This window comes from Triturus cristatus, chromosome 6 (assembly GCF_964204655.1).
Source record: "Triturus cristatus chromosome 6, aTriCri1.1, whole genome shotgun sequence".
NCBI lineage: Eukaryota > Metazoa > Chordata > Amphibia > Caudata > Salamandridae > Triturus > Triturus cristatus.
The window spans coordinates 1,811,443,652-1,811,462,220 of NC_140589.1; positions in this window are offsets into that span (position 1 = coordinate 1,811,443,652).

Consider the following 18,569-nt stretch of genomic DNA (forward strand, 5'->3'; position numbering starts at 1 on the left):
TATGTCATGGGAAACAAAATGTACATTAATACAACAAAATCCTATAATATGTGCACGCCATTTTGATTATCAAGTTAGGCAATTATTTAATTGCATATTATTGCATAAAAGTCATCCAATTGGAATAGTTATAGATTTTTTTTACAGAATTGAATTTCAACAGAGAGGCTCACCACACATACATGCATTATTATGGATAGATAATGCTCCACAGTATGGCAAAGCAAAAGATGAAGAAGTCACACATTTCATTGACCAACACATAACATGTAATAAAACAAATACATGTGTAGAATCTTTATTACCATTACAACGACATGGTCATACAAAAAATTGTCGCATAAAACATAAAAGAACATGTAAATATCAATATCCTAAGTATCCTATGCCATATACTGCTATACTAGAACCATTACAATTAGATAAAAATGATGACATCTTAATGCAAGACATAGAAAGTATACATACAACAATGAATATGCAATACTTTAATACTTATACATTTGAACAATTCCTAGAGCATATCAGTCCTTAGAAGAAGGTGAGGTCCCGGAATGCTGGAAACTGGCGGTGGTGTCTCCACTGATTAAAAAGCCTTCTTTGGACCCATCAGTCCGGGCCAATTTTAGGCCCATCTCCCTTCTCCCATACCCGGTAAAGATTCTAGAGAAAGCAGTCAATAGGACTCTGTCCTGCTTCCTGGAGGAGAATCTCTTACTGGATAAAGACCAGTTTGGCTTCCGTCCGGGGCATGCAACTGAGTCCGCTCTGACTACAATGATGGACAACCTACGTATGCAGGCCGACAGCGGAATGTCACTATTTTAGTGCTTCTCGATATGTCGGTCGCATTCGATACGGTGAATCATCTCTTACTGGTGTAAAGGCCGAGGAGGCTGGGAGTGACAGGTCGTGCACTGCAATGGCTTCAGTCCTATTTAGAGGGTCGCCAGCAAGTAGTAACTCTTACACCCTTCTCCTCCGCTAAATCCCCAGTTGTTCATGGGGTGCTGCAGGGCTCTGCAATTAGCCCTATTCTATTCAATGTCTACTTGCAGCCCCTGTTTTCCATCATAAAACTTTTGGAGTTAGTCTAGTCAATTATGCTGACGATACGCAGCTTGCCTTTTCTTTGGAAGGGGACCAAGCAGTATCGATGGACCTGTTCCAGCAATGTATGCAGCACACGTCGGACTGACTCAGAAGGAACTCCCTACAATTTAACAGTGGGAAGACGGAGGTGATGTTCTGCTCTGCAGGCAGGGTATCTAGACAACTGCCTTGTGATTTCAGACTCCTACCTGAGGATAATTTGCTCACACCAGTTAGGAAAGTTCGTAATCTGGGAGTGCTATTTGATGCTGACCTCCAGATGGAATCACAATTACAATAAACAACTATACTTTTAAAAAGAATACCAGCTGAATGTTTTATTAATAACTACAATGATATTATAATACAAGCATGGCAAGCTAACATAGATATACAATTTGTTTTAGATGCATATGCTTGTGCTGTGTATATTGTATCATATATTAGTAAATCACAACGTGGATTAAGTAAAATAATTGCCCAAGCTGCAAAAAAAGTACACCATAATCCAAGCATCAAACAACAATTAAAACACATTGGGAACAAATTTCTAAATTGCGCTGAAATTAGCGCACAAGAAGCAGCATATCTCATATTACAAATACCATTAAGAAAAAGTTCAAGAGCATTTATATTCATTAATACTAATATGCCAGATAAACGAACATACTTAATGAAAGACATGAATACAATAAATTCATTACCAGATACCTCAAATGAGATACAATTTGACAATATAATTATTAGATATAGCAAACGCCCAAAAACATTAGAAACATGTACATTAGCTGACTATGCATCAAAATACAATCACACAATAAAAAAACCACAAACAACAATACAAAACACTTATGATAGTTTACTTTTAGAAACTAACTTTTATAGCTCAGATGAAGAAGAACTTACAATAAATGACATACTTAATGAAAAAAGCAATATAATATCTACAAACAGAAAGCAACAAAAAAAAATCCGATATTGTAGATTTAACAAAGTAAACGACTCTGAAAATTACTACAGAGAACTGTTAATGCTTTATTATCCATGGAGAGTTGAAAGCAATATCATTATACCCAAAAATACATACTATGAAAAATACTTACAAGTTCAAAAACAAGTTGATGAAAATCATTATTTATACAATAAACAATCCCAAACCACTACTAATTCTACAACCGCAGCAAATAATGAAAATATGCTCACACCTCCAGTATCACCTGCAGCAGAAATATCTTTTGAAAATATAGACAGTAACAGACAAGAAGATGAACAACAAGTACATTATGACATATCATTAGATTTAGGTATTAGAAGTACTACAGAAGAAGAAATATTAATAAATAATATATTACCACAACATGAATATAATACCATAATGCAAAATTTAACGGATGAACAACTTAACTTTATATATCACCACTTAAACTGGATTAAAACACAAGATATACCTTGTTATACATTTTGTACTGGTGGTGCAGGAGTAGGTAAAAGTTTTCTTATAACTGCACTTTATCTAACTTTATTAAGGTACTACAATACTAAAGTAGGAGAAAATCCAGATAACATAAATATATTATTAACAGCGCCAACAGGAAAAGCAGCACATAATATAAATGGGGGAACATTACATAGCACATTTAAAATACCAATAGCACAAACATTAACTTATAAACAATTAACACATGAAAACAAGAATACTTTGCAAAACCAACTCATGCATTTAAAAGTACTAATAATAGATGAAATATCAATGGTAGGTGTAAATATGTTTAATTTTATACATAAGAGATTGCAAGAAATAAAAGCATCTAATCTGCCTTTTGGAGACATATCTATAATAGCAATTGGAGATTTTTATCAATTAAAACCTGTATTTGATTCATACATATTTGAAAATCCAAAACATTTATATGGACCATTAACCGCTAACTTATGGCAAACACATTTTAAATTATATGAACTAACAAAAATATTGAGGCAATTAAATGATTTACCATTTGCAGAAATGCTTAACAGATTACGAATAGGTAAACATACACAAGCAGACATTGCAAAAATAAAATTACGAGAGATAAACCCTCCATCAAGTATTTTACAAACAATACCATATATAATGGCTACTAACAAAGAAGTAAATGAAATAAATCACAATGTACTAATCGCACATATACAACACAATGCAATATATACAACAATTGCAATAGATGCAGTTGCAACAGACTTAACTGAAGAAGTAAAGCAAGCAATATTAAAACAAATACCATCTCAGACTCAGCAAAAACTATGGGTTTACCAAATATATTAGATATTGCAATTAAACTACGTTACGATTTAACATCTAATATTGATATAAATGATGGCTTAACTAATGGTGCAACTGGAATAATTGAATATGTAGATACTGCTGATAACACACCAATTGTAGTATGGATAAATTTTGATAATCCAAAAATAAGCACACAAACAAGACAACAAAACAAACACCTATACCATATTAACATTTCACACAATTGGACACCAATACTACATATATCAAGAACTTTTCAATTCACAAAAAAATATATCACAATAATACGGAAACAATTCCCATTGCGGCAATCATCTGCACGCACTATACATAGAACACAAGGCGAAACAATTGAGCCTTTATATATACATTTTAATAATGCAAAAATACACTATTTACATTATGTAGCTATAAGCAGAGCAAAATCCTTAAAAAATGTATATATCAAAAATGTTAATGAAAGTAAAATAGTAATACACCCAAAAGTCCATGAAGAAATGTTACGCTTAAGAACATATATGCCATTACAAATATCTATACCACAAACACAACAATATTATAACAACTTTACTATTATAGTACACAATATACGCTCATTACAAAAACATTTTAAAGCAATGACAGCTGACACTAATATATTAAATGCAGATATATTATGTTTAACTGAAATAAATACCACACAAAGAGCAAATTCACAAACATATCAAATTCAGAATTATCATTTAAGGTAATTTGATAAATATACATACCAACATGCAACCCATGGCATTGCAATATATTTTAAAGAAAACCACATCATACAACCAATATTTACAAATGAACAACAAATTGACATCTTACAATTTACAAAACTTATAAATAACACACAATACTTCATAATCATTTTGTACAAACCACCAAAAGTCAAAATAGAAACATTATTACAGATTCTAACTATCAAAATAAATAATTTCCCTAATTATAAATATATCATAATGAAAGACTTTAATGTAAATTTGCTAACAGCAACACATGATAGCAAACTGTTATTAAACTACATGACAGAACACTTTAACTGCATATAGAAAATAAACACACCTACAACAGACTACAATTCTTTGTTAGATCATATATTTACAAACACAAATTTAACATGTCATGGAACATTAGAATCATATTACAGTGATCACAAACCAATATGGCTAGCTATATAATTGTAATGTATTATAATAGAATAGTTTTTGCAAACAGCTTCAACAAATGCATAATTATAATGTTTATTAATTATTACTTTCTTTTACAGATGATTTCCATCAAAGATTTAAAAGATATGAAACAACAAGATGCAATGCCATTTCAAAAAGCAGTACGCGTAAATATTATTAGATGTTCAGCCAAAACATATTACCGGAATGCCAAGCAAGACAACAAAGTATTGTACCATATGGCTTTAGCGGATTATACAGGCTCTATAAAAGCAACGTGCTATAACGAAGATTATTATATGCAAAGCATAGAAACAAATGGAATGCTAATTCGCAATTTTATTTTCAAAAATGGTATTTTGCTCATTACAAAACAAACAAAATTATCAAGAATGCCACCAATTGCAATAACACAAGATATTATTCAAGAAGCTGAATATATTTTACAGCCGCCAGACCCACCGCTGTCTCCTATAAAGACAGTGCGAGATGCAAATCTGAAAACACTACTAAGGTGCCGATCACGATCCGGTAAAAAATTCCCCCGTGCGACTCGTATCGGGTCTTTTTACCGTACGAATCGTACAAGTGCCGTACGAACTGGCAATCACGATTCGCATGGTAAAAAGTCCATACGAACCGCACTGGGAATCATTCCCCACACGTCCCCGGGTCGGAAAATGTGTCCGACACGTCCTCGGACGATTTACCTTACAAACGTGAAAAACCAAGTCCGACCTAGGAATCACGATCCATCCCGTGCGTCCGAGGTTACAACCGTATGGAAAAAACACCGTCCGCACCGAACTCCTACAGCAACCATGGAGACATGTGCCCGCATACGCGCCCAACACTCCCCCCAGCCCCCGTACGTCCGACACGTACCCCCCGTATATGTATACCCCCACCCGTCTAGGTACACCCCAGTACGTTCCAGTCGAACCCCCACCCCAGGACGTGTCATAGCCCCGTCTACCCACACCCCAGTACGTTCCAGTCGTACCCCCACCCCAGTACGTGTCGTACCACCGTCAATGTACACCCCCCCACCCCAGTACGTGTCGTACCACCGTCCATGTACACCCCCCCCCCTGTACGTGTCGTACCCCCCGTGTACCTACACCCCAGTACGTGCAAGCCACACCCCCACCCCAGGACGTGTCATAGCCCCGTCCACCCACACCCCAGTACGTTCCAGTCGTACCCCCACCCCAGTACGTGTCGTACCCCCCGTGTACCTACACCCCAGTACGTGCGAGCCACACCACCACCCCAGGACATGTCATAGCCCCGTCTACCCACACCCCAGTACGTTCCAGTCGTACCCCCACCCCAGTACGTGTCGTACCCCCCGTGTACCTACACCCCAGTACGTGCGAGCCACACCACCACCCCAGGACGTGTCATAGCCCCGTCTACCCACACCCCAGTACGTTCCAGTCGTACCCCCACCCCAGTACGTGTCGTACCCCCCGTGTACCTACACCCCAGTACGTGCGAGCCACACCACCACCCCAGGACGTGTCATAGCCCCGTCTACCCACACCCCAGTACGTTCCAGTCGTACCCCCACCCCAGTACGTGTCGTACCCCCCGTGTACCTACACCCCAGTACGTGCGAGCCACACCCCCACCCCAGGACGTGTCATAGCCCCGTCTACCCACACCCCAGTACGTTCCAGTTGTACCCCCACCCCAGTACGTGTCGTACCACCGTCAATGTACACCCCCCCACCCCAGTACGTGTCGTACCATCGTCCATGGACACCCCCCCACCCCTGTACGTGTCGTACCCCCCGTGTACCTACACCCCAGTACGTGCGAGCCACACCCCCACCCCAGGACGTGTCATAGCCCCGTCTACCCACACCCCAGTACGTTCCAGTCGTACCCACACCCCAGTACGTGTCGTACCACCGTCAATGTACACCCCCCCACCCCTGTACGTGTCGTACCCCCCGTCTACCCACACCCCAGTACGTTCCAGTCGTACCCCCACCCCAGTACGTGTCGTACCACCGTCAATGTACACCCCCCCACCCCAGTACGTGTCGTACCATCGTCCATGGACACCCCCCCACCCCTGTACGTGTCGTACCCCCCGTGTACCTACACCCCAGTACGTGCGAGCCACACCCCCACCCCAGGACGTGTCATAGCCCCGTCTACCCACACCCCAGTACGTTCCAGTCGTACCCCCACCCCAGTACGTGTCGTACCCCCCGTGTACCTACACCCCAGAACGTGCGAGCCACACCCCCACCCCAGGACGTGTCATAGCCCCGTCTACCCACACCCCAGTACGTTCCAGTCGTACCCCCACCCCAGTACGTGTCGTACCCCCCGTGTACCTACACCCCAGTACGTGCGAGCCACACCACCACCCCAGGACGTGTCATAGCCCCGTCTACCCACACCCCAGTACGTTCCAGTTGTACCCCCACCCCAGTACGTGTCGTACCACCGTCAATGTACACCCCCCCACCCCAGTACGTGTCGTACCATCGTCCATGGACACCCCCCCACCCCTGTACGTGTCGTACCCCCCGTGTACCTACACCCCAGTACGTGCGAGCCACACCCCCACCCCAGGACGTGTCATAGCCCCGTCTACCCACACCCCAGTACGTTCCAGTCGTACCCACACCCCAGTACGTTCCAGTCGTACCCCCACCCCAGTACGTTCCTGGCGCACCCCCAACACAACCTCCTAAGTACGGAGCGCACCCCATGCCCCAACATCACAACCGCATGTACGAGTCGTACAAAGCCACACACAAGGACCAAATCGTACAACCAAATGGCCCATGTACACACCGTACACACGCTCAAAACGCACGTACACAACAAGGACAAAACAAAACAACTCAACAATACACCATTCGAAAGGCACACAGCCACTAAACATGGCCAACAACCACTAAAATAACACAATCACTGACCTGCAACTGTCAAAAACAAACAGAGGCCCAATACACCACCACTCCTTATAACACACCCACCCAAAATTCAAACACTGTCACACCCACCCATGGACCAATGAAAAGGGCCCACACACACAAACCATGAGCCTTTGCAACAGACCCACTGCTGCCAGACACCACAGACCCAGACTACAAGCGACACCACATCTTACACTTGCACACCTTCACACGACCACCCTCACAAACACCCTCTCATCACATTCACACACACACACAACCATCCACACCCCCCCCCAACATCCACACACCCCCCACACCCACACCATCACCACCCACACCCCTCACCATGCCCACTACCAAGAATCCAAAGTTCAGTCACCGAGAGTTGGAGGTCCTTGTTGATCAAATCCTCAGAGTCGAGCCACAGATCTTTGGAACATTGGTCAGAAGCACCAGCCAGGCAGCCAAAACAGCCATGTGGCAGACCATCGTCGATGCTGTGAATGCTGTTGCGGACACCAGGAGGACCAAGCAGGATTGCCAGAACAGGTGGTACGATCTGCGGAGGAGGGTCAGAGCCAAGAGACAGGAGGAACACGACCAGGCCAACGCCACCGGAGGAGGGCCCTCCCGCAGAGCCGTACAGTACCATCCCTGGGAGGAGAGGGTGATGGCCATACTGCCGGTGGAGGCAGTTGAAGGAGTAGAAGGACTCCGAGACCCGGGTGAGTACACAAACAACGCACCTCACATGGGGGGAACTGCAACCACAACCAAAATTAATAACAGGCACGCAACCACCACAAGCCATCGCATTACTCAACCACACTCCATGAGCAGGCACATGCCACTGCTGCCACCATGCCCCATGCACCCAGCTGGACAATGTCAAGTCACAGGCCACAGAAGACAACAACACATGACACGGTAACCCGGATGTCGGGAGGCTGGGCACCAAGAATCACATAGTGCGACTCCAAAGCAGACAACAATGCCCTCTGCCCATATGGCCTAGGTCACAGGCAGACAAACACTGTGTCCCAACACAGGAATGACTTGCCAGCAAATGGCGGACGCCTTGCATCAACACATGGGGGTGAAGGCACTGTTTTGCACATGCCAGCAGCTAATGAACAGCCAACAGTGTGAAAGAGTGGCAGCACACACCACCACAGCAGCAGCGCACAGACACACAGCAGACAAAATGGGTGCCTGGAGATCAGAAACAAACTCACATCAACAGGCCAAGGGCCACTCAAAGATCTGCTAACAGTGTGTGCCCAGGAAGCTGGGCCAAGGTGACAGAGGGTGACACACGGAGGGAGGGAGAGGGGGACACAGAGGGAGGGAGAGGGGGACTGAGAGGGAGGGAGACGGACAGAGGGAGGAGGCTGACACACAGAGGGAGGGAGAGGGGGACAGAGAGGGAGGGAGAGGGGGACAGAGAGGGAGGGAGACACAGGAAGATGGACAGAGGGAGGAGGCTGACACACAGAGGGAGGGAGAGGGGGACAGAGAGGGAGGGAGAGGGGGACAGAGAGGGAGGGAGACACAGGAAGATGGACACAGGGAGGAGGCTGACACACAGAGGGAGGGAGAGGGGGACAGAGAGGGAGGGAGAGGGGGACAGAGAAGGAGGGAGACACAGGGAGAGCAAATCAGTCCTGTGGTGTGTGGGAATGTCTGCTCGTCAGCAGGTGGACTGCGTGCATGTAGACAAGGGTGGCCAGTGCCAGAACCCCCCCTCTTCATCATGGCAAAACGCAGGGCCATGTCACAACCTGTACACGAGCACAAGGACAGCCACCTGCATCATATAAGTGTGTGGATCCACTCCATGTGCACATGTACAGTGCTACAAGGAAGGCGCAAATGCATAGCTCGGCACACATGCACACTCCACTGCTGACTGCAGTCACACTTGACGCAGCAAGTAAGACTGTGCCACACATAGTTAAAGGGGCCAAATTGGTGCCCAAGGGACACACACATGCACAAGTGCACTGTGAGTGGAATGCAAGACAGATCCTAATTCCAAGAGGAAATGTGCCAACTTTGTAACGGATGAAACATGGATGTTGCATGGATCCAAATTAACATTTTCTCTCTCACACACAGGTCAACGTCGTGCTGCACCCCCCAACACTGGGGGGGAACACTCACAGGACCCGGATCTGCAGGAGACCGATCCCACCGGCAGCGACCACTCTCACCACTCTGCGGACGACCCCGACCGACCTGGCCCCTCTGGTGTCCAACCACCTGCAGCACCTGCGTCAGGTACAACCGTGCCAACCACCACCCCCACTCCTGCCACATCCCAGGAGACACCCAGGATCCCTGCCCCAACACCACAATGCAGCCAGGCTCGCCAGGAGGGACACGGTGTCCCGGGCACCCAGGAGGAGGCAGGCGACAACGCCAATGCCACCCCTCAGGGGTCCCGGAGACCCGATGTGCCCACAAGTGCAGGCCAGACGCAAGTGGGCAGGGGTGGTGGGAGTGGAGGACGGCGGAGGAGCGAGCCTGACCAGTTGGCTGGGGATCCGGTATTTTCCCATGTCCGTAACATCCTGGACTCATACCGGCAGGACACCACGGGCATGGCCCAGGTTGTGTCCGTCCTTGAGGGGATCAAGGTCCAGCAGGCCCAGCAACATGCGGAGCTAATAGCCTGTCTACAGCTACACCAACGGAGGATGGAGGACAGACAGGCTGAGCAAGTGACGGCGTCCCAGGGGATTCACGCTGAACTCCGTCGGATGGCCGACACCATGGCCGACCCTCCCTGTGCCAGAAGGCGGAGAACATCACCACCCACAGGGAGGGATCATGAGGAGGAGGAGGAAACATCCGACGGAGCATCCCAGACGTCGTCACGGCCTGCTGCTGAGGTTCCCCGCAGGAAGCCGGGTCGTCCACGGAAAGGACCGTGAGGGTGGCTGCTACATCACCATCTCCCAGGACACCTGGCCTGGCACCTGGCCCACTGGAGCAACAGCATCACAGCATCAAGAGACATTCTCTGCCACATGGCCCTGCTGGTCACTGGCTGACCAATGTTGACAAAGACTGTGGCATGGACTCTGAGGATTTCCAATGGCAAGGACACCAACTCCCCTACTGAACTTTGGATTCCCTAATCCCGGAAAGCCCCTCACTTTGTCCCCCCCCCCTCCCAATAATAAATCACACTATTAAGAGTAGATGCCTGCTGGTAGCATTATTACCTAACATGTGTCTTGTACAGTCTAAACATGCCTGAGTCATCTGTTCACTTCAACCATCCACACCCTGGGGCCTGAGTCTGGCACAGGACACATGGGTCACAGTTTTTTAGGCAAGACAGACATGGAGCACCATACACACCCGTGATGGTCAGAACCAGCTGAGGGGGTGGCCGAACAACCGTGCTGACAGACACATTGAGTACAGCAACAGTCATGCGCAGAGGTCAGGGATCCTGGCCCGTGTCCTGGGGGGCACCCAGGTACGTGTAGACAGGTGGCAGAACCATGTCCTGCAAGCTTGAGTCCGGTGGATGCAGAGAATGGGGTCATGGACAACGTTGGATGCATGGGGATGGCACATGTCACAATACCCACACAGTCATGGACATCATGCCCAATACACAGTCTCAGCACACACACACAGCTTGCATCTTGCCACTCGACACATTGACACATAGCCACAATCAGGGAATACCATGCCAGACATGCAGGATGCACCGTGCCAACACACCAGCATTGACTGAGAAGAGGCACCTTGGAGGCATAGGGACACCTTTAATAGTCATGTTTTTGGGATTGCAGAGGCAACTTGAAGTACACATGAACACATCATGTGGAGTAACATGTGGCTCAAACACTGGCACCCCCCTTCTGCAGCACAAATGCGTGATAGCCATGGAACTGGCACACAAGTGTCGGCTAACAGCTAAATACCCACAGCTGCTCACGGAGAGACTGCCATACACCATACATCCGCTGATGTGGAAGTCCCACGCCATGTCAAGACAATGTTAACCGTATGTGTCCGAGGGCAGTGTCACACACATTGATGCCTTCATCACAATCCACTATCCCATCACTGATGACTGACAACCAGGCAGCCCATCTATTCAGGTGTACCCAGCTGCATGTTGTGTCCCATGGGGATGCCACATGTCTGCAGAGGAACCAAACCCCGACCGGGGCAGTGTGCACACATCGTGAACAACTGCCACACCCAATACACCCCAGATGCATCCCTTACCCCATGGAGACTTCCAAACGTGTCCGTGCCTGTAACGCTGAGTCAGCCCACGATGCCATGTCCATGAGGAATAGCAGTGCCACAACAATGCAACCAGAAGACGGCATGCGCAGGTACCTGGGGAAGAGAGACACACAAGAAGTCAGCCACAAAAAGCACAGCCACTTGCATGTGCATTGACTCGACACATGTATGGATGAAAAAATGCTAGGTCACAATTATGAGTGGGGAAATACTACCATCACTGCCACCATCACTCCAGTGACACACCCACACACACCTCTGACTCACGTGCCATACATGCAGGTGGAGACACGCATCACAACACATGCCACACGGGGACCAAGGCGTGCACACTCAGACACTGGTACTCACCACTAAGCAAAGAAGTCGCGTATGAGCCGAGTCCGGATGTCCTCTTGCGGCTCCACATCCTCCACATCACTAGCCCCATTGCCAAGCCCTTCGTCCTCCACGGGTGGATGGTCCTCGTCATGTTGATTCAGGATGAGTGGCACAGCTCTTTCAACTGCCATGTTGTGCAGCATGCAGCAGACCATGAAGATCTTGCAAACCTTTGCCGGGGCATATGGGAGTGCGCCGCCGGTCTTGTGGAGGCACCGGAATCGGCTCTTCAGCATGCCAAACGTCCTCTCTATCACTCGCCTTGTCCGGCCATGGGCGGTGTTGTAGCGGAGCTGGGCCGGCGTGATGGGGTTGCGGAGAGGTGTCAGCAGCCAAGGCATGTTGGGATAGCCAGCGTCCCCTAAATGGAAAGCACATGGATATCGTTAGAACTGGCGAAGCGGTAGTGCTGCTCGGCCAAACAGAATACAGGACAGACAGACTGTACCCACCAACAACACATGCTCGTTCGTTGCGCAGCTGCATCATCATATCAGGCATCCCGCTACGCCTCATGATGTAGGCATCGTGTGCTGATCCTGGGAAACGAGCACAGACATGTGAAATCACCATGTTGGACAGACACACCACAAGGGCATTGATGGAGTGGTAGTGCTTCCGATTGCGGTACGCCACCTCCCGTGCGTGTGGTGGTACCAAACCTACATGTGTCCCATCTATGGACCCAATGACATGGGGCATCCCTCCCAGGGCATAGAAACCACGCTTGACCTCAGTCATCTGTTCAGGGGTTGGGAACTTGATGAAGTCATCCAGGTGAATCAACATGGCCTCCAAGAAATCATGCAGCACACCGCTGAACATGCTCTGGGACATGCCACCAACATGAGCTATGGTATTTTGGAAGGTACCCGTGGCAAGGAAATGTAGGGCAGCCATTACCTTCAGCTGGGGTGTCAGTGCCGTAGGATACCTGTGCTGCGGTTGCAGGTGTGGTGCCAGTCTCGCCGTCAGCTCCAGAATCAACGGTTGGGTGAAGCGGTAGAGCCGGATCCTGTCATTCTCCTGCATGGTGGCCAAGTCTGGAATTCTTCGGGCAACAGGAGGCGCTCTGCAGTAATTTGGAAGTGACAAGGAAGAGTGAGTGCACTACGAGAACAACTCATGTCTACTGAGCACATGTAAATCTGGCAATACACACATGCCACATAGGGAGTCAGGCATGTGCTACATGCCCAGGACACGTATGGATGCAAGGTGACACTCCTTCCAAGACCCAGCTACACACGGTGATTGAGAACCTCCCCATGCCACGCCATGGAAATAGCTGTGTCCCAGTGCAAGTGCACTGCCCGACGCAAGACAGGAGTGACATACACCCACACATCAGCAGAAGTGTGATGCCGATTGCAGAGACTGGCAGCGGAACACTTGAGCCACAGGTCACATGACATTACACTAGTCCAGCCCACACACCTTGCCATGAAGGTGCACATGTCATGACTCACCACACATTCCTTGTGAGTTTGCTGACATGGCCTTGTCACGCTACTCCGTGTCCCTTGCATACATGTGCACCTCACATCCGATAACACATGTGGCATGGTGTTGGGAACAGTGTGCAATGACAATCTACACACAGCCACATGTTGGTTGCTGCAACGGCTGCAGCTTTTGAGGGTGCTACAACATCAACCTGATGTAAATCCCGGACACATATATGGCATAGTCACATTGTGCACTGTGGGTAGTGATAAGTCATGTGTCATGACCCCTGTACCGGGCATCATGGGACACTCCCGTGTGTTGGTGTCCGTGCCATGCCAGTGACGCTCACCCCAAGTGCGCAGTCCCACATGCACACATGTCAAAGGAGTCAAGGCATGCCTGGCACACATTGCACCCTCACACAGTACACATGTACACATCTCATCATACATCTGGTGCCTTCTCCACTCAGGAGGCATGTTCCACATCACAGCCTGTGACACCTGTGCCCCACACATGTGGTAATGCACAGACGATGCCTTGATGTCCATTCCTGGACAAGTATGTCCATCCATGGACAAGTATGTCCGCCCTATTCCTACATGTGTGTCGCCTATCACCACAGTGATGTGTAAAATCCGCCGTACTGCTGCTGAGAGGGCCTGTGCATGTTCCCAAATCACTGTGGGAGTGCTGCCGTATGTGTACCCATCGTGATGGCGAGCGTAGATGCGAGTGTACGGTCCGTACCACTACGAGTACGCATACGCGTGCAGACCCATAGTGGTGTGCTCACGTATGCGTACCCGTAGTGGTACGGACCGTACACTCGCATCTACGCTCACTATCACTATGGGTCTGCACGCGTATGCGTACCCGTAGTGGTACGGACCGTACACTCGCATCTACGCTCACTATCACTATGGGTCTGCACGCGTATGCGTACCCGTAGTGGTACGGACCGTACACTCGCATCTACGCTCACTATCACTATGGGTCTGCACGCGTATGCGTACCCGTAGTGGTACGGACCGTACACTCACATCTACGCTCACTATCACTACGAGTACGCATACGCGTGCAGACCCATAGTGATGGAGAGCGTAGATGCGAGTGTACGGTCCGTACCACTACGGGTACGCATACGCGTGCAGACCCATAGTGATGGAGAGCGTAGGCATGCATGTACGGGCCGTTGCCATGCATTTGGGGTGCCCTAGGGCCCCCACACGCACCGTACCTGTGTGTGATGCTCCAAATTACATAGGGGACAAGTATTAAGGCCTACATGCATGCTGGTTGTCATGGAGACCAAGTTCAAAATTCGAAATTGTTCTGGAAGGTGCACAGCAGAAGTCAGTTGGAATTTGTCTACTTTGTTGCAATGTGTTTGTGGGGCTGACATCATGCAGGAGAATGAAACCGATAGAGAACCCACAGACTGCTAGGTTTGTAGGGATTGGTGGAAACATAGGATGCAAATGTGAGTGACCAATCTCTCTGTACTCCTGTGCATGAGACTGGGCAGAAGGGCACATATAAGGCAGCCAGGTCCCATGAGGGAGCACTTGCCTGCACATCTTTGCATTCGTCGACCCAGCTGCTGCTACTGATTCCCTGGAACCATGTCAAGGGCTGTGGAGAGGACACAGCTATTCACCCTGGAGGAGAACATGGCTCTGCTGGATGTGATCCTCCCACAGTACTCCATGCTGTATGGGCGACCAGGGTATCAGGTGAGTGCATAGGCCACTGCCACAGACTGTCCCTATGTGGTGACTGTGACTTCTGCCATTGCGTCCAGGTGTATCACACATGCCATGTACTGTCGGGGGGGTCCCAGGGGGGGGGTGCCTGATGTCTCCCAGCAGTGCCCTGAGACAGGAGGGGTGGGGGCCTATCACTCACAGCAGTGCCCTGAGACAGGAGGGGTGGGGGCCTAGAACTCACAGCAGTGCCCTGAGCCAGGAGGGGTGTGTGCAGAGTCCTCCCAGCAGTGCCCTGAGACAGGAGGGGTGGGGGCCTATCACTCACAGCAGTGCCCTGAGACAGGAGGGGTGGGGGCCTAGAACTCACAGCAGTGCCCTGAGCCAGGAGGGGTGTGTGCAGAGTCCTCCCAGCAGTGCCCTGAGACAGGAGGGGTGGGGGCCTATCACTCACAGCAGTGCCCTGAGACAGGAGGGGTGGGGGCCTAGAACTCACAGCAGTGCCCTGAGCCAGGAGGGGTGTGTGCAGAGTCCTCCCAGCAGTGCCCTGAGACAGGAGGGGTGGGGGCCTATCACTCACAGCAGTGCCCTGAGACAGGAGGGGTGGGGGCCTATCACTCACAGCAGTGCCCTGAGACAGGAGGGGTGGGGGCCTATCACTCACAGCAGTGCCCTGAGACAGGAGGGGTGGGTGTGATGCACAGTGTGAGCCTTGATCATTGATTGTGACATTGCCATCATTCCACCTGTGTACCCACTGTGGCACGTAGTGCTTTTTCCCTCACCAGGGGATGATGTCCCTATGACAAAGGTGCAATGCGTTGGCTGCATGACATGCCTTGTTGTAACCAGCTAATTTGTACCCATATGTCTCTCTGTGACATGTGGCTGGTGTATTGATGTGGTGTCACTTGTTCCTCCTCACAGGTAGGCGCCACTGCCAAGGAGCAGATCTGGCTGACCGCCGTCAGTGCCGTGAGGGGTGTGGATGGTCGGAGGCGGAGCCTGCCCCAGGTGAGGAAACGCTGGCAGGATATCCGGTGCTGGACGCGGAGGATTGCACGGCTCCTGCTGGGGGACTCACCTGAGAGCCACAAGAACCGCGGCCGCCGCCGTCTGAGCCACCTCCACAGGCGTGTGCTGCCGGTGGTCTTTCCAGACCTGGAGAGGCGCTTACAGGCGATGCAGCAGCCGGAAGGGGGTAGGTACATGTGTGTTTGTTGTGTGTCACCGGCATTTGTAAGGGCACAGTAGCATGAATTCACTGGCAGGGTTTAAAGGTGCTGTGCAGATCCTGTTTGCCCCAGTATAGCGCTGTGCCCCTGCCACCCTTCCCCTCCTTGCAATGTGTTCCCTGGTCTGTGTGTAGTCACTCCTTCACAGGGTAATGTAGGCTGGCGCTTTGTCCACGGGAACAATGTCTGTAGCATCATGTGTGGGGGTGGTGTGTAACAGGTTGTGGGACATTGCCTGTGCACTGTCAAGTTCACTGCATGTGGGTTCCATGTCAGTTGGCACTGATGCTGACTCCAGACATGGGAGTTGGTCTCTCATGTGTCATGCCTTACAGCGCGCATGTCCCATGTAGTGGCCTGTGACATGATGTGCATGAGTGTGCGATACACATAGTGCAGGGATGGTGACGTGTGTTGCAGTCATTACCATTCAGTAGCATGTAGTTGCGTGCCCACTACTGTCCCCTGGGGCACCTTTTCCTCAGTGGTGTATGTGTCATCATAAACGTGGCCACTGTCAGTGTCTACAGCGTAAGTTGTGCTCTGTGCCATTGTCCCCTGTCACCATGTATATAGACGTGCTATTTTGTACAGGTGTCCACTGTGCAGCCTGACCTGATTGTCCTTCTTCATACTCACAGTTGCCAGTGCCTGTGTGTCTTGTTATACTCATCTGAGGATGGGCACTGGTACCTCATTATTTGTACAGGCGCACCTTGGCTGTTTGGCGTCCAATCTTGCTTTTTGCCTGCCCCTGTGTGTATCACCCAGACTATGAGATGTTGGTGCCACCTGTGTCTCAACAATTTGCCTCGTGTAGGGTCTTGTTGGGGCGGGCAATGCCTATGTGTTAAATCCTGATTACCACTTGCTGGGTCTGGGCAGTGTGTGATGTGTCTGGACACACACGCAATGTGCAGTGACAGAGTCATGTTGTGCATGTTTTCAGCATTACCTATGCAGCATGTGTCTCAAGTTCATGGATATGGTCCCTGGTCATCGGTATTTTCGCCAACGCTGTGTGGTGCAGATGCAGTGCTGGATTGTCCCCAGGGCCTGGGTGCTATGTCAGACTCCTTTTCCTGTGTTTAGCTATTGTCTCATGCTCTCCATGGTATTTCAGTGGCATGGTGGCTCAACCAACTGTGTGTTTCATGCCCTACATCGGTACCCTGTTCAGTAGATGTTAGGGATCTTCCTTTTCAGGCCATGCAATGTTACCTATGTAGATTGGACTCATGTGACAGATGTGTACAGGTGTCTGATTAATTTCTGTCTCTCCACCCTGCCCACAGCATCGTCGGGGGACACAGAGGGAGACATGGACACAGACCAGGCGGAGGGACCGAGCACCAGTGCCAGCCGTGACATCGGGTCTGGCACATCGAGTGGTACAGAGGCGGAGGAGAGTGTGGCCGAGGACCTGTCGACTGGCACATCAGACTACGAAGCTGACAGGTCCGGGGACGATGTCTCCGAGTGGGCGGAGGCTGCACCAGCAGCTGACAGCGGAACAACACCTCGCACCGCCCCCTCAGTTTCCACCAGCTGCCTCCCACTTGCTCGTGTCCCTTCCCAGCGTGCCCGGTCACAGCATGTCTCCTTCCTGCCAGGCACCGCACCCCCTGCCCCTGTCTCCACTGCTGCCGCCAATGCAGAGTCTGTGGACATCCAGCGGCAACTGCAGGTTGGTCAGGCTGCGATCCTTAATGTCCTCCATGCCCACGGCAAAACCCTCACCAACATCGAGGCTTTCTTGGAGGGCATTCATTCATCGCAGGCTGACCAACGCAACTTGCTGAGGTCCATCGACTCCACACTGACTGCAGCAGTGGGTCTCCTGCAGCGCGACCTCCCCCCACCTACCCCTGCCCCATCCACACTTCCCACTCCCATGCCTGTCACACGTACACCCAGACGTCGGCATGCACCCACATCAACGGACACGGGCACCACACCAGCAGGGAAGGTCCACCGCACTCCTCCTGACACGCACACACAGGGTGAGGTAGGCACACCCACTGGGTCGGGGG